This window comes from Archocentrus centrarchus, chromosome 16 (genome assembly GCF_007364275.1).
Source record: "Archocentrus centrarchus isolate MPI-CPG fArcCen1 chromosome 16, fArcCen1, whole genome shotgun sequence".
Lineage (NCBI taxonomy): Eukaryota > Metazoa > Chordata > Actinopteri > Cichliformes > Cichlidae > Archocentrus > Archocentrus centrarchus.
Window position 1 is genome coordinate 23,296,758 of NC_044361.1, and position 18,923 is coordinate 23,315,680.

Here is an 18,923-nt window from a genome sequence, read left to right on the forward strand (position 1 = left end):
TCAGTGGAAATTTCTGGGAGTGTCTCTTACCGTGCACCAAGGGCTTCTGGGAAGATCACAATGGCACCTGAGGGTGCGCTGTGATTATTACAGGTCGGTGCCCACGCAGCGGCCATCATATGCCACAATCCATGTGTTAGATTCCTAGGTGGTTGTTAAACACCAGGTTTCGGTCATGAGAAAGAAGTGAAATGTCAAATTTGAGTTACAGTGAATCATAAAAGGAGGTGTTTTTAAAAGCAAAGGTCATGGTTGAGACAAAGTAAAAAAAAAAATAATAATCTAATCTTTTCATGCAATACACAGATTTTATCCATAGAGGAGACCACTTTTGGTTTCTGCAAAACAAACTACTAAGAGTGAAAAAGGCAATGGCAGCCAACAAAGATGAAGAAAGAGAATGCTTAAAAGATTTTTGTCCTTTTTTTTTTTTTTACCTTTATTCTACAGTGCAGAGGGCAGAGAGAGCTGGCAAAGACACCAGCAAAGGGCCGCAGGTCGGACTCGAACCCAGGCCACTGCACTAGCCATAGGGCATATGGGCACCTGCTTACCCACTTCGTGTAAAATGTCCAGAAATAACAGAACAATCTGAAAATTTCCAGCTTTTAGTTTAGCAGCCTCTGCATGTCTTTGTGTATCGATCACTCACATGCATCACAGCCCTCAAGCTCCTTCTGCTACAAACACGGATGGAGAAAGCAAGTGTTCAGCTGTTTCTCAAGTTTAGAAAACCTTTATTTTATAACTGAAGAATATATGTTTTTCTCTTTAAGATGATCAGATTGAAGTATTACTTTTATTGTTGCTCTTAAAACCTTTAAAGCTGAACAGCTCGCCAAATTTCACCTGAATAAGAAGTGAAACTAAAGTTTTGTTTCTGGCTTTGAGTTTATGAAAATGTGTTTCACAATGTCAGATCATGAAAGATACTTATAAGGTAATGCTGTACAATAACCATAAAGCAGATCATCACTGACTGTGCAATTTATTTATTATTTTATTATTAGTTTCTAGTGTTTATCAGCATCTTTCTGAGGACATTTTTTTTGATTAATTATGGGAATACAAAAAAAAAAAAAAAAAAAGCCAACTCCTCATGAAGTGATTCTTTCTGGTTTCTTGTTTTTACACCACTGCGGCTTCATTTAGTGAAAGTGACATTTAACCTTCACCTTCACAGGATTCAACATAAGTCATCTAGAAAGCATGAAAATTCCCTAGAGATTAGCAAAAAAGATTAAAATAATGTATTGAACTTACGAGTTTCATTTAAAATAATTTACTTATCACCAATGAAAGCTATAAAAAAAATGAATTAATTAAAAGTTATAAATGCAGAATACCCACAATTCCAAATAGGTCAGCTGTGCAAACTTGGACTTTCATAAGCCTAATGTAAAGGGTAAAACTATGACACGGCACTGAAAAGTTAAGTTGAGCTTATCCACCCACACTGCATAAAATATCAAAGGGTACTGCTGGGATTTTGATAAATAACTACACATCATGAGTCAACTTGCAAAAAAAAAAAAAAAAAAAAAAAAAAAAAAAAGATAAACTCCTAATAATACTTGCACAAGCAGGAACTCACATAACAATTTACACATGCAATCACAGACAGCCACTGGCAAAAGCATGATTAGACAAGTTCTTCCCTAAACGTTGACATTTGCTGTTCTTTCTCTCGAGGCTAAGTCGCACATACCTGATGTTTTTAAAGCATAAACGTATCACGCTTCACTAAAAGTTGATGCTCCTCACAGTCATCCCAGTGTTTCATTCATGCAATGTGAGGAGGTGTGAAAGGAAGCCCCGCTGTTGTCAGATGCACAGTATGGATTAGTTCAAACTATCTTAATAAAAGTCTTGGTAAAGCTGTATTGGTAATACCAGAATTACTAACTCAAGCAGCCCCAAATACTTGTAACGTCATCCGATCACACACTTTCAGACATGATCTGGTACAACCACAGTGTGATGTGTCGCCCACTGAGCACTAAACTGCAGCAAGGCCACACTGAAAACCACCTTTGTGGAGGTGAAAGCAGGCAGTTCTTCTCTTCTGGAAGATAAGTCAAAGTTTTTTTCTTTTAAATTGTTTCAAAAAATATGACTTCAATGAAACACCAAAATACAGTTTCTAAACCCAAAGTGACTCTGTTCAAATTTCATGTTTTATCGAACAAAAACTAAAAATCACAGACTGCAAATACAAGCAGAAAATCCTGATTTATTAGAAGCTGAAACCAACAAATGTACTGAAGGACAATCTTTATTTTTAAATTCAAATAATACATTTCTGCTGTCCAAAAATGCAATAGTAGTATTAGACAGGAAACTGACAATATTACAGAAGGCTGCTCATTTTCATTTAGCTGTTTCAGTCTCGTGGCACAAGTACTGTGCAATCACCTTCACTGTCACATGGTCATGACTTAATAAGCTCATGACTCACTTAAATATAAGTCAGTTATTATTAGTATGATTAGTAATGATTGTAATTTTTCTTCCATGACAAGAAAAAAAATGTCCACTGTGGGGAAAAAAAAAAACATCAATTACAAAACACCACAAAACATGCATGTTACAACATCACACGGCATAGAATCCTTCAAATGTCAACATGCACTTGAATGATTCATCGGCCACTACATTAGGTACACTTTGCCAGTAATCCCTTTTGCCTAAAGAACCTCCTTAATTTGCTGTGGCACAGATTCAACAAGGTCCTGGAAACATTCTTCAGTGATTTTGGTCCATATTGACATGAGAGCATCACACAGTTGTAGATTTGGCAGGATGGATCCATGCTTTCATGTTGTTTACACCAAATTCTGACCCTACCATCCAAATGTTGCAGCAGATGCAGCAGAAATCAAAACTCATCAGACCAGGCAACGTCTTTCTAATCTTGTATTATTTAATTTTGGTAAGCCCGTGCGAATTGTGGTCTCCGTTTCTTGTTCTTAGCTGACATGAGTGGTCTTCTGCTGCTGTAGCCCACCTGCTTCAAGGTTTGACATGTTGTGCATTCAAATATGCTCTTCTGCATACCTCAAACACAATGAGTGGTTATTTGAGTTACTATCAGTTCAAAGCAGTTTGGCTCCTCTGACCTCTGGCATAAACAAGGCATTATTGCCCAGAGAACTGCCGCTCACTGGAAATTTTCTCTTTTTCAGACCTTCTCTGTAAACCCTAGAGATGATTGTGTGGGCAAATCCCCGTAGATGAGTAGTTTCTGAAATACTCAGACCACCAACAACTATGCCACATTACTTTTCTTTCCCACATCGAAAGGAGCCAGTTGAGGTGATTCGGGCAACTGACCAGGTTGCCTTCTGGGTGCCTCTTGGGGGGGTGTTCCAGGCATGTCCTACCGGGAGGAGGCCCCCAGCCAGACCCAGGACACGCTGGAGAGATTATATCTCTCAACTGTCCTGGGAACACCTTGGGGTCCCTCCAGATGAGCTGGTGGAGGTGGCTGGGGAGAGGGAGGTCTGGGCATCTCTGCTTTTGCTGCTGCCCCTGCGACCTGGCCCCGGATGAGCTGAAGAAAATGGATGGGATGGACCTTTCTTCCCCATTCTATTGCTAGGTTTGAATTTCACCAGGTCATCTTGATATTGTCTGTATGCCTAAATTAAGTGAACTGCTGCTATGTGATTGAGAGGATATTTGCATTAACAAGCAGCAGAGCAGGTGTACCGAATAAAGTGACCAGTGAGTTTATTTATTATTCTAAAAAGTTATTAGAGTAGCGGTAATGAAAATAGTATAGGTAGCAAATAATACATTTTTCTTACATGGTATTTTTGTGCCTTTCTTCAGGCAGCAAAGAGAAAGACAGGGGTTAGGAGATGGGATGTCTACCTTCTTTGTAGGTATGAGCTGAGTGAACAGTCCACTATCACTTGACTTGAGGCTAGAAACACATCAGATACTTAATGGAAGTATCAAAAGTGTCAGCAGGGGGGAATAGCCCAAACAAGGAAACTTTCCATCTCTGCCCACGACTGTGACTCATGCAGAAATGCAACCACTTGTTTATCTCTGTTCTGTGCATGTGTGTTTGCAAGCGGGAGTGTGTTTGCGTGCGTGCGTGCTTATGCGGTCACTGTCTGACCCAGAATAACATTACTCTGAGCTATACAGTAAGGTGTGAAACACTGAGCACTTATTAATAACACACGGTAAAGTAAAAAAGAAATCACAGAAAACGCATGCGTGCGCTCACACACATTCTGCTCAAGCGCTGAATATTTGAAGGGCAACAAAGACACTGACTCAGCTACCAAAATGTCATCACTCCTTTATGTGAAATCAGGCTGAACTACAATTACAATCTAGCAGATACCTAGGCTTAACTTGTGGGAGTGGAATGAGCGGAGGTGAAACTAATGGAGGTGTGCAGGGCATCCAGCTAAAGGGCACAAGTGTCTCCCCAAAGCAAGGCCCAGATGTGACTGTGTGTGGCCAAAAGGGCAACTATTTCTCACACCTCCCATAAATACACACAATTGCATGGTGAAAAAAAAAAGGAACGCCTTTAAAAACTGCATCCACTGTGTGATCCGCCAACCCACTTCTTGTTAAATTTTTAGACTCCATGCCAACATCGGTTGCAACACTCCCTGCTATCTGTTTTTCAGTGGAGACTGTGTCTGATAGTATTTCTGAACACCCAGAGAGGCGAATCAGCAGCAGCGCAACACAAATGACAAAACCACATCACACACTGATGGACAGACTCAGAGTGCATATATTGAATTCATGTCCCCATTTGTGACCTCTCCTAGAAAATGGCATTTAAACAACGGCCTACACGAAGGTGACTCATACACCCACTGTTCACATATTTCCACACTGTATTACAAATTACACCCTCACACACTTAAATTCACCACTGGTAGTTAAGTTGTAAACTTAATAGCAACAGCGCTAACACAGTTTGTTGTTTCCTGTAACATTAGAGGTCAGCAGCTCAGCTGGTAGGTGCACAGACTTTTGTAAACAAAAAAAAGAAACTACAACACCAAGCTTGTCTGATATCGAGCAAAAATTCTACTTAGTTCAATACTTAGTTTTTTTTGCAGTGTGGCTACCTAAAGTAGGAATATGATTCAGGTTAGGTTAAAAAAAAGTAAAAGAATCACTGGATTTAAATATCTCATCCACTATTTTACTGTTTGGATTTATAATTTAAGCCCACAAATAAGTCATCTTATGAACACGAATGTGAACTGGAGGCTTCAGATACTCTCTGAAAGTTGCTTAGCGGCTATGCTGTCACAAAAATCAACCTGCATGTGCACCTAAAGCTAATATTGAAAGCTCCCATATTCTACCCTTTTTAGCCTGTTGATCTGAAAGTGCTTCTTGTCGAGTTTAAGCTAAAAATAACTCACAGTTCCTTCATTCTACCAGGAACCCCTGGTTCTTAGTGCTGCTTCAAATGAGCTGTTTCAGTGTCTTATAGCTTTAAAGGTATCATGAAAATGTGTTTTTATAGTACTGTGACACTTTTATTAACCCCAGTGTGTAAAGTATGAGCTGTGAAAATCTACCAGTATTGAAGACCACCTTCAAGCTATACAAGCCAGGTGAATTCACTTCACTTGCCCCCATAGTCCCGCCCCCCTGCTGTGCCTTTTCCTCCCTGTGCCATAGATCCAAGTGAAGCGAGAGAACCGATATGCCTGTCAACAAAAATACAACCGTTGGTATACATGATTAATCCAGAACCCGAATGAGACATTTCTGAGTGAGCAGACCTGTCCTGAGTAAATAAAAATATACAAAATAGAGCGCCGTTTCCTTTCAGCAGGGAGCAGCGCTTAGCCAGGCAAATCAAAACATCTAAATCAGACATCTACATGTAATCTTCCTCTTCTACAGAGACGTAGTAGGGTCGTGTAGTTATATTTGGAAACTGCAAAAATTCAAATTTTGCATAATACATTCCCTTTAAGGTGACACTTTTTCCCTTCAACACAGATCAAACGCTCCACTAAGATCATTCTTCAAAGAGAATGTCAAACATCTGAAAGGAGGACAATAAGTTAAACACATTTTGAGAGAAGGGGGATTTTTAGTTGATGTCATATCTTTTGTAGATCTACTCCGTGAGTAATAACAGGATTACAATAAACATCAATTTTTGTATTTATGTTATATACTCAGTTTTCCCAAAGTCAGTTGCACAGCATTAAAACTTGCCATTGTCAAATGGCTGTCCACACCAAAAGTGGTGCCACAACTGCTGGTACAAGCCGAGCTTGTACCAGCAGTTGTCTTTTTGACTCGGGGTGCATGTCTTGACTTTCATATGAGATTTTTTTTGAGAAATCTTTGAAAAAAAATTTCAAAGCTGCGCCTTTAGAAATGTGTTGGCCACAGCACCGCTGAGGCACAACTTTTACTTTGAAGGAAAACTTTCCACATTTCCAGTTCGCTTCAAGTTTTACAGTTAGCGAGTATTTGCAGACAAGTCGGCATCTTCCACGCAAACTTTGATCAACCACAGCATTCTGTTAGCAAACAAAGCAATCACAAAGAGGTTTTTGGTGCAGGACCCTCTTTACCTTTTTGTTGTTCGTCTTCACCCAGAGACAAACAACAACCTCCGGCAACCACTAGCCAAATAGTCAAGAAATACTCATTTTTCACTCTTGAGCAATGTACGCATGATATCATGCAAGAAACCTCTATAAATGGTGACAGGGTTGTGGCGTACGACACAATCAATGTGATAATTATATACCAGACTTTAGTATAACATCTGCATCATGGGAGTTTTGCCAGATTAAACAGAATCTAAAGAATCGGTGTAGCCCGTCATTCAAAAACCAACCCCCACAATACAATTTTTTATAATAATTATTATTGATCTGCTGCTGCTGCTGCTGCAGTGTCCCATTAAACAAATGGGAAATGGCTGAATACTGACTCCACCTGTCTTCTGCAACCAACAAATGGTATGCCCCAACACAAAAGAGCAGACTGGCTAAAAAAAAAAAAGATATGAGCCTTGTCTGCCAGCATAAGCAGGCTTTAAGGGTGTAGGCAAACTTTTCATAGTCACAATAACAGTTATCATAAGAGAGTCAAACCAAACCTGTTTCACTGACTAGCAAATGCAACTGGAAACCTGATAACCTGAAAAGTTAGTAATTTCACCTTTAACCTATTTTTATCTCCTAGCAAGCTGTAACGGACTTTAATTTTCATGTTTTTTCTATATGTGCGGCTCAAGGTCAAACACAGGAGACATCAGCAAAATAATCAACCGCTTAAGGTTAAAACAGAATACACTGGCGTGTGTTGTTGCATGCTGAATCCTGCCTGTCGCACAGCTGCTGCTCAAAACCATGCATCTGTGTGTATACACGAGGGTTGTGTGTATGGTTCCTTTCATACGGTGCTTAAGGAAGCTTCTGCATAAGTGCTTCGGGAAAGATTCCTGAACTGAGATCAAGAGATGATCCAGTCACACGACACAATAACTCTGCACCCTCTGAGACCCTGCCACTGTCAGAACAAGCCTTGACCTTGGAAGATAATGTGGACTTGACAGCGAGAATGTAAAAGCTTAAATGAGGATTTGCACACAATCCCCCAAGTTGAAATTTTCCAGTGAAGAAAAATGTAGATATGAATAGTGGAGGATCTGTATAAGTGACAATAATGCATAAATACATTCAAATATATATAAACATGGCCAAAAGCACACACATAAAGACATGCACAAGCTAAGAAACAAGCACAGGGCAGTGTTGTATTCACACTGCTACCCCAGAATCCTTTAGTGATATACAGTACACCTCCTGTTTTGGGTTAATGGTAACACTTCCCTACACTCCTCTCTCCTGTCTTTGGGCACTGGTGTGATAAGGCAGTGATGGGTTGTATTTCTTGGGTGCTCCTGGGGGGAATCCCCTGGTGTAGCAGTGTGTATGTGTGTTTGTGTGCGTCCCCACAGAAGGGGAAGAATGCCACCATTGAGCGCCTGCCATTGCGCCAGCAAGCCTCTCCCCCGCAACCTCACCCCCTCCCGTCCTCGCTTGCACTCTGACGTATAGTTGGAGCAGATTTGGTGACACGAAGATAAAAGCTTTCCACTGTTTCTCTCTTTCCTCTTTCTCCAGTGTCACCAGAACGCTGAGTGCTGGTGCCTTGGCCTTAGACATAGAGAGCTCATTCAAAGTGACACAATCACTTTTTGCTTCTGCTTTGTGATAAGACCGAGTTCAGCGTGTCTTGTTGCAATATGTCCACCAGCAGCTCGGTACAAGTCAAGCAAAGATGCTAGACCGCTGCATTATGCAACAACTGTGACAAGCCATATTTTTTATACAAATGAACTAACTTCCTGTGTGAGTAATCACGCTATGCAGACAAGTTCTGAGGGAAGGCACTAGTAAATGAAACCGTCAGCCAAACACTTTCCTTGTGGAGAATTAGTAAGTGACAAAAGAGCAAAGGGAATTGATCTTTTAGTGTTTTACTGTTCATTTAAGATGTTTTGGTAGCACTTTATAATACAGCCCATGACTAATTGCCCTTGAATTAAATAGAATTTCATCTGAATCTGAATGTAATTACATTTACCTAAAAATATTTAATGGTAGCAACACCAAAATAATGAGATAACCATTCAAGATTTTACAGGATAGAAGAAATAAATATAACATAAGTAATTTCTAAGTGGTGCATAAATAATTTTAAGTAGTGTGTAACTTCAGGTATTTTACAGGAAAGAAGACACAAATGATACTGTAAGTAATTTTAAGAAGTCCACCCATCCATTTTCTTCTGCTTATCCAATTCAGAAAGGCCCGGCCAGACGGTGGAGTCAAACCCATTTTAAGTAGTGTGTAACTTCCAGGTATACAGCTATAGCACAAAACAAACTAAATGTCCTTATTGTACACTATAATATATGCTTTACTTTTAGAGACCCAAGGCCGTACCTTGCAGTTTTACATTTTTATAATGTGTTATACTGGTGTGCTGACGTTCCCCTTTTTAACTGTCCTCTTATATTACATATAAAAATGTGATAAGGACTGTTCTCTCGTTCCTGCTTACAAGAAAAAATAAACACCAGCTAACACTGCACAGGAAACAGAATTAACAATAATCTGTTCTTATTAGCTATGAATACTTTTATTTGTACTTTTTTGTACAGTTATTTATTTATTTTTTTTTAATCTTTTTTTATGTCTTCTTTTGCTCTTCTTCTTATTTGGGTTCTTTGCGGGGTTTTTTTGCTTTCTGGTCAGTAAGGCAAAATACGTATTCCCCAACCAGTTGGCAAGAGGTTGCTGGAGGTTGCTGGAGGTTGCTGGAGTTGATAAGTGAAGCTGGTTGCAAGGAGGTATATGTTGCTGCACTGAAAATCCTTGTGATTGCTTTGGACGCTAGCAGATCACCAGTAATTTGCATAGGAGACGCTGACCTGTCTGTAACACTTGCCAACTACTCTCTGAGCAGCAGTGAAGCCGTTAAGCTAAAATAACAAGAAATTCATGATCTTTAGTAAGTTATAAATTGTATGAGTTAAAAAGATCATACAGCTACAAGAGAATGTTTATGCTTTTAAAAATGTTTACAAACAGTAAAAACAGATTTTTTTTAAAAAAAAAAAGCAAAAAAAAATTCTTTAAGTGATTCATTGCTTATTTCATTCTTTATTAATAAAAGTGACATTAAAGTGGTATTATCAATGAGCTACAAAGCTGTCAGAATCTGGTAGCGTGAGATTGATTGCTTTTAGCTCCACCTACTTACTTCACAGTAATCAAGGTATTTTCCTCATTCTAGCTGAGTCCTTGAATAGCAAATGAGGGAAATGCCATGATTTGTAAATTGTGTATTCATTTAAATAATTGAATTCACGTAAGAGTTCTCAGTGAACAAACACCACTTTGTCAGTCTTGTAATTATTTCTCGCTTTTATTCAGGGCAGTAATATAAAAACGTGTGAGGCAAACCACTGACTGCTCACCTTCAAACTACAAGTTGCAACCATTGCATTTCAAAAGGCAGTCTCCATTTGGGGTTTGCACTGCTGCTCAGCAAACAGTTGGTTTGCAGTTGTAGTGTTTGCCGACACGTCATGCAAACAACTGGTGACTGCAGCAATCTGCTGGCCTCCAAAACAGTCACAAGAAGGTTTCAGTGCAGCACCGTATACATCCTCGTGACCAATTTCATGTAGCAACTGCCACCAACCTCTAGCAACCACCCACCAACCAAATGGCGAAATACACATTTTGCCCTGCTGACCAGAGGTTGGCGGGCATCCACCAGTCTCTAGGCCTGCGTGACTGAGGCCTAATGAGCAAAACACAGTGGTTACACAGCAGCATTGTAAGTGTCCTGTATGTGATGGTGTCATTCCAAAGTCTTTGGACTGTATGTTTTAAATGGTTCAGTACTTTTTGGGCATACTTTTGCTTAGAAAATTATCTACAATGAAAAAAATTTAGATGTAGGTGCATCAGACAGAAGGGCCTGAGAATCTTCCTCCTCATATTCATCTTCATCACAAATGGGAAAAAAGAAGAAAAGAGAGAGCATAAAGAACAATATGAGCAAAAAATAAAGCACAAAAATAAAGAATTAACTAAACTGCATGAATAGAAAAGTACAAATAAAAGTGTGCATAGCTAATAAAGACCATAGTCAAATGTCTTCCAGGGGCCAGAGCAGGCGACATTCATGGAAATTTGAAACTGCTGGCTAAGGCTAATCGTAGATTTGGTAAGATCGTTATTCACGTCGGCAGTAATGACACCCGGTTACGCCAATCGGAGGTCACTAAAATTAATATTGACTCGGTGTGTAACTTTGCAAGAACGATGTCGGACTCTGTAGTTTTCTCTGGGCCCCTCCCCAATCAGACCAGGAGCGACATGTTTAGCCGCATGTTCTCCTTGAATCGCTGGCTGTCTGAGTGGTGTCCAAAAAACGACGTGGGCTTCATAGATAATTGGCAAAGTTTCTGGGGAAAACCTGGTCTTGTTAGGAGAGACGGCATCCATCCCACTTTGGATGGAGCAGCTCTCATTTCTAGAAATCTGGCCAAATTTATTAACCCTCCTAAAAACTGACTACCCAGGGTTGAGACCAGGAAGCAGAGTTGCAGTCTTACACGCCTCTCTGCAGCTTCTCTCCTCCTGCCATCCCCCCAAAACCCCATCCCCATAGAGTCGGTGCCTGCTCCCAGACCACCAAAAACCAAAGCTAAAATCAGCAAAAAACTATTTAAGCATAAAAATTCAAAAACAATAAATAATACAGCTTCATCAACTGCACCAAAGAATAAAACAATTAAATGTGGATTGTTAAACATTAGGTCTCTCTCTTCCAAGTCCCTATTAGTAAATGATTTAATAATTGATCAACGTATTGATTTATTCTGCCTTACAGAAACCTGGTTACAGCAGGATGAATATGTTAGTTTAAATGAATCAACACCCCCGAGTCACAGTAACTGTCAGAATGCTCGAAGTACAGGTCGAGGAGGAGGATTAGCTGCAATCTTCAATTCCAGCTTATTAATTAATCAGAGACCCAGACAAAGTTTTCATTCTTTTGAAAGCCTGACTCTTAGTCTTGTCCATCCTAATTGGGAAAATCAAAAACATGTTTTATTTGTTATTATCTATCGTCCACCTGGTCCTTACTCAGAGTTTCTGTCTGATTTCTCAGACTTTTTATCTGATTTAGTGCTCAGTTCAGATAAAATAATTATAGTGGGTGATTTCAACATCCATGTAGATGCTGAGAATGACAGCCTCAACACTGCATTTAATCTATTGTTAGATTCAATTGGCTTCTCTCAAAATGTAAAGGAGCCCACCCACCACTTTAATCATACTCTGGATCTTGTCCTAACATATGGCATAGAAACTGAAGACTTAACAGTATTCCCTGAAAGCCCCCTCCTGTCTGATCATTTCTTAGTAACATTTACATTTACTTTAATGGATTACACAGCAGTGGGGAATAAGTTTAATTACAGTAGAAGTCTTTCCGAAAGTGCTGTAACTAAGTTTAAGGATCTAATTCCTTCATTGTTATGCTCTTCAGTGCCATGTGCCAACACAGTGCAGAGCAGCTACCTAAACTCTGCTCCCAGTGAGGTTGATTATCTCGTCAATAGTTTTACATCCTCACTGCGTATAACTTTGGATACTGTGGCTCCTCTGAAAAGGAAAGCTTCAAATCAGAAGTGCCTGACTCCGTGGTATAATTCACAAACGCACAGCTTAAAGCAGATAACCCGAAAGCTGGAGAGGGAATGGCGTCTCACTAAATTAGAAGATGCTCATTTAGCCTGGAAAAAGAGTTTGTTGCTCTATAAAAAAGCCCTCCGTAAAGCTAGGACATCTTACTATTCATCATTAATTGAAGAAAATAAGAACAACCCCAGGTTTGTTTTCAGCACTGTAGCCAGGCTGACAAAGAGTCAGAGCTCTGTAGAGCCGAGTATTCCTTTCACGTTAACTAGTAGTGACTTCATGGATTTCTTTACAAATAAAATTTTAGACATTCGAGAAAAAATTATTCATAACCATCTCAAAGATTATTCTTCATGTTCGGCTGCTTTCAGCACTGCTGGTATTTGTTTAGACTCTTTTGCTCCAGTTGATCTTTCAGAGTTAACTTCAATAGTTACTTCCTCCAAACCAGCAACATGTTTGTTAGATCCCATTCCTACTAGACTGTTCAAAGAAGTCTTTCCAATTATTGATGCTTCAATCTTAAAAATGATCAATCAGTCTTTATTAGTTGGCTATGTACCACAGACCTTCAAGGTGGCTGTAATTAAACCTCTGCTTAAAAAGCCATCACTTGACCCAGCTGTCTTAGCTAATTATAGGCCAATCTCCAACCTTCCTTTTCTCTCAAAGATTCTTGAAAGAGTAGTTGTAAAACAGCTAACTGATCATCTGCAGAGGAACGGTTTATTTGAAGAGTTTCAGTCAGGTTTCAGAATTCATCACAGTACAGAAACAGCATTAGTGAAGGTTACAAATGATCTTCTTAGAGCCTCTGACAGTGGACTCATCTCTGTTCTTGTCCTGTTGGACCTCAGTGCAGCTTTTGATACTGTTGACCATAACATTTTATTACAGAGATTAGAGCTTGCTATAGGTATTAAAGGTACTGCACTGCAGTGGTTTGAATCATATTTATCTCATAGACTCCAATTTGTTCATGTAAATGGGGAGTCTTCTTCAGACAGTAAGGTTAATTATGGAGTTCCACAGGGTTCTGTGCTAGGACCAATTTTATTTACATTATACATGCTTCCCTTAGGCAGTATTATTAGAAAGCACTGCATCAATTTTCATTGTTATGCAGATGATACTCAGCTTTACCTATCAATGAAGCCAGATGACACACATCAATTAGTTAAACTGCAGGAATGTCTTAAAGATATTAAGGCCTGGATGACCTCTAATTTCCTGCTTCTAAATTCAGATAAAACTGAAATTCTTGTTCTCGGCCCCACAAATCTTAGAAACACGGTGTCTAACCAGATACTTACTCTGGATGGCATTACTTTGGCCTCCAGTAACACTGTGAGAAATCTTGGAGTCATTTTTGACCAGGATATGTCCTTCAATGCACATATTAAACAAATATGTAGGACCGCTTTTTTGCATTTGCGCAATATTTCTAAAATTAGAAACATCCTTTCTCAGAGTGATGCTGAAAAGCTCATTCATGCATTTATTACTTCTAGGCTGGATTATTGTAATTCATTATTATCAGGCTGTCCTAAAAGCTTTCTGAAAAGCCTTCAGCTGATCCAAAATGCTGCAGCTAGAGTACTGACAGGGACTAGAAAGAGAGAGCATATTTCTCCCATATTGGCTTCTCTTCATTGGCTCCCTGTTAAATCTAGAATAGAATTTAAAATTCTTCTCCTCACATACAAGGTCTTGAATAATCAGGCACCATCTTATCTCAAAGACCTCATAGTACCATATCACCCCAACAGAGCACTTCGCTCTCAGACTGCTGGCTTACTTGTGGTTCCTAGGATACTTAAGAGTAGAATGGGAGGCAGAGCTTTCAGCTTTCAGGCCCCTCTTCTGTGGAACCAGCTTCCAGCTTGGATTCGGGAGACAGACACCCTCTCTATTTTTAAGATTAGGCTTAAAACTTTCCTTTATGATAAAGCTTATAGTTAGGGCTGGATCAGGTGACCCTGAACCATCCCTTAGTTATGCTGCTATAGGCCTAGTCTGCTGGGGGGGTTCACATAATGCACTGTTTCTCATTCACCTTATTTACTTTGTTTATACTCCACTCTGCATTTAATCATTAATTGATATTAATCTCTGGCTCTCTTCCACAGTTCTCTTCCCTCAGCCCAACCGGTCGCGGCAGATGACTGCCCCTCCCTGAGCCTGGTTCTGCTGGAGGTTTCTTCCTGTTAAAAGGGAGTTTTTCCTTTCCACTGTCGCCAAGTGCTTGCTCATAGGGGGTCGTTTTGACTGTTGGGTTTTCTCTGTATTATTGTAGGGTCTTTACCCACAATACAAAGCGCCTTGAGGCGACAGTTTGTTGTGATTTGGCGCTATATAAATAAAATTGAATTGAATTGAATTAATGAGAACAGTTTATTGTTAATTATGTTCAATTTGGGGTTTGCATCTAAACAAACGACAAAGAAAAAAAATCTAACTTTGCTGATCTTTCTAGCCAAGGTTAAGCCACTAGATAGTACAGCCTATGCCCCTGAAAGTACAAAGCACAGTGTTTACAGTGTAAGATGGGGAAATATTGTTTGTCTTTCTAATAAATTACCAAAAAGTTATGCACTACTTAAAATTATTTGCAGTATAATTTGTGCCTCTTTTCCTGTAAAATACCTGAAATTATGTACTACTTAACATTACTTACATGCTACTTACAATATAATTATTTCTTTGTTCCTGTAGAAAATTGATTTGTTAACCCCTTATTCTAATGCATCTGCCCATAGGTATTTGTAGGTAAATACAATTACACTCATATTAAGATAAAATATACAGAAATTCCATTCAATTCTAGGAGAATTACACCCTTAGATGTGGGTGTACTATAAAGTGCTTCCGATGTTTTTGCTGTTTCGGGAAAATTGATTACCTATTTTGGTTTAGGTGGACCTCAGTCTGGGTTAATTTTTGCTTCCCAAAAAAAGCAGATTTCAGAGAGAAGATGGAATTAATCTTCAGAGTTGCCTTTTCTGTTTGGTGCAAATAAACAAAGTAGCAGAAGTGGACAACCGCAGTCTGAGACGCAGTGAGTGAGCTCAAGGATGCGAGGCAGCAGGTAAAGAGAGGTGTATAAAAAAAACTTGCGGAATAATAGTACTGGTAACTGCACATCCTTTTTTCTGTTCCACCTGTTTTGGTTTTTTTAGCCACAGACGAGTGTTAAATTAGGTCATTCTATTTCTGTTCTAACCATAGCATAAGGCAGCAATGAGGTCACAAGGGTGCCAAAGAAAAAAATGTATCTTTAGGGATGTAGGACGTTTCCTTTTTTGTATGATTTTCTCACTTCACTATCTAGCTGGCTGATGAGGGATCTTGTATTTCAGGTGAAATCTGCAGATTTGAGTTCACTTCGGTTCATACAGTCACATTGTGTGGATAATTTGGGACCAAAACCTGAGCCCTTCCACGTAAACAATTCAATTTTAGGTTTATAACTTTGGCTTTGGTTACAGTTAAGCCTGGCATTAAGCATGTATTAGCTGTTTTGAGTACAGTGAGTCTTTGGGGAATTAATGCAAATCAATGCAATGTCCTCCTAAGTGACAAAATAAGTGGCTGTGCGAATGTGACTGAGTGTGAGTGAGTCACCTGATACGGGACGCTGGCGGACGCAGTTGATTACCCACACGTCCAATTCTATTAAAAGGACACGGTCATAATCTCTAATCTCTTCCATGTCTGGCGGAATAAGAGAGCAGGTTAATCTGGATTACACGTCATCACGGTGAGGTCACAGCCCAGGCAGCTGACGTGCTGACAAGCCAGGAAGAGGGAACTAAAAGTTATGAAGACATTTATGAGATAGATTTACAAAAGCTTACATTATATGACACATATGTGAAGATAAAGACGGGAAACAAGAGCAATCAATGAATTTGCATTTGGTGGCACTAGTGCAATATTTCACCCCTTAAAAGTAAAAAAAGAGCAATTTATTAGAGGGAATCCCAAATGGCCCTGTCATAGTGGGTTTTTTTTTTTAATGAAATAAGACAAATAACAGCAGAAGACATGCAGAACAAAAACAACTTGTGATCTACAGCTAAAGAATATGTTTCATTCTAAAAAAAAAAAAAAAGAAGAAAAAAGAAAGGAAAAAAGATACACGGATGGAATAATAAGCCTATGATTTACCAAAGATTTGAATGATTGCACATAAGAAAGACACAAATCTCACATCAGAGAGCTGAAAACTGCGCATTGAGGCACCTGCACTGTTGAGGCACTCATCTGAACCGGTGCAGACGCCCACCCCACCGAATGAGAGAACAGAACGTTTAAACAAGCATGAACTGAGTCGAAATGTGAATTAAGAGGGGAAGTTTATGCAGCTATCACAACTTGAATGAGCCTCTGGATGGCTGTGGTCTGCTGGCATGTGATCTGCACACCCTGCAGCTGTATTAGTGGCGCAATAGGACTGACACAGAGTTTTAAAAGTAAAAGTATTAATCACCAGTCACAGCTGAGCATGCCACAAACAAAAACTTGGCACGTGGCAGGAATGTCGGATCTCCTGCACATTTTACTGCCTTGCCTACATACCTCAGAGAGGAACTGGAAGGGAGGGTGGGGGTGGGGAGTTTGGGTAGGAAGATTTGGTGGACAAGCAGGGCTTTTCTCTTCATGCACACATTGTTTCAAGCAAGTGAGTGTGTTTTTTTTTTTTTTCTTTCTGCAATTTCACGGCTGTCTTAGAATATCCTATAGTTCAAAACTTTTCGTCCAAACTCCTTAAAAGTGGTTAAAGTTCCCCTGCAGCAGCAGGAGCATCAGCAGCAGGAGCGGCGATGTAGCCTCAGCTGATCAAGACCTCAAGTATCAAGAAGCAGCGGTGCTGTGCGAAGGTGCAAAACATCACATCCACAAACCTGTTGACTTTGTCTGTGACGACCTGACGGCTACTAATCTTCACATCTACGGTCTTTTCCACCCTTTTCCTGCCGCAGTGATTGAGCGAGAGAGAGCCTGTGCTGGAGCTTTCTCTCTGGGTATGCCTGCTCTACCTATCAGCTGACTGTAAAAGCATGCAGCTGAATATCAGGTTAACACTGAGTGTGCCGATTTGGGAGCCGCAGCTCATTTCAAACTGCATCCTAAGGCTCCTTTAGCCGAATGAAAACGGGGTCACGCTTTACGGCTAAAAATACCTGTCTATAGCTATATTTGGCTTGGCTGGATCACAATCACAACGCTAAAATAGTCGGGCCCGCCCGACAATGAATAGGCTCTCGGCTATCTCACTGCCTCCGTCGGCCAAGTGCTAAAATTAGTAACAAGGCTTGCGTCAATCACGAGCCTCAGTGCGTCAAGGCATTCCCCGCCTCCCGAGGCTCATCATTGGTCGGATTTAGCACGTTAACTGAAAAAAATACGCGCCTTGTGATTGGCGGTTGTGGATTATTATTCTCGGCGTCTCCGGAGGCCCTTTTTAATTTTGAGGTTGGAAAGTGCGCCGAGCTGAAACAGAGGGCTACTTCTCACATCCCGTTCAGAGGCTGCCTTCGCTGGTTGCTTGCAGTATTTCCTCACTCAAGACCACACCAGTCTATCTACAGTTTTAAATATATAAAGAGCTTTAAATAAATTCCGATGCCCTCTCCCCTTGACTGACTTTACGAATTTTAATCACTTAATTATGTTTTTAATTAAAGTTTAACAGGTCAGGTTCATTTCATCAACCTTCAAGTTGCAATCACGTTTTTTCTTTAGGAAAAATAAATAAAATTTTGCTGAAGGATCCCCCTTTTATTGTTAACCATTAATGTTTAAACTAATGGTGGTGGTGGTGTGTGTGTGTGTGTGTGTGTGTGTGTGTGTGTGTGTGTGTGTGTGTGTGTGTGTGTGTGTGTGTGTGTGTGTGTGTGTGTGTGTGTGTGTGTTTCTGAGGGGGCGTGCCAGGAAATGTTTGAGGACTACTGCCTCAAAGAAATGTTGAGTAAACCTAAAGGAAGCTGATTTATACTGACAGTAATGCTTTGATGGTCTGTGCCCTGATGAAAAAATGTGACAAACAATATTATGGTCTTTTTATGTAAGTTGTGTGTTTGTAATTAGGCTCTTGGAGACCTGGATTACAAATGAGTGTACCTGTAAACTGTCAACTGTCAACTTCTGCTGTTTTAAGATCTGCTATATAAATTAAATTGATGTGACTTAAGATAAAAAGTCTGTTTTGAGGCTCTTCATGTGGAGGTTCATGTGTCCTAGGAAGCATGAGATGAATTGCAGGCAAAATTCTGTTCAGGACACGATTAAAGATGCACCAGTTATGCACAACGTCCATGTATGGTGATCAATCATATTATTATAATCACACACACACACACAGCTCCATTACATGTAGAAATGCTGCATTTGAAATTTTAACTAAGTGTGACCACAAAGGGATATCATTACTGCATTATTATTACTGATTCAAGGAGGATTTTAAAGGTTTAATTTAACAAAGTGTGCTTGTGCATAATTTAAAACATGCTTCTGAATGTAATGTGCAGAAGTGTCACCAAGTAGTTATATATATATATATATATATATATATATATATATATATATATATATATATATATATATATATATATATATATATATATATATATATATATATATATATATATATATATATATATATAT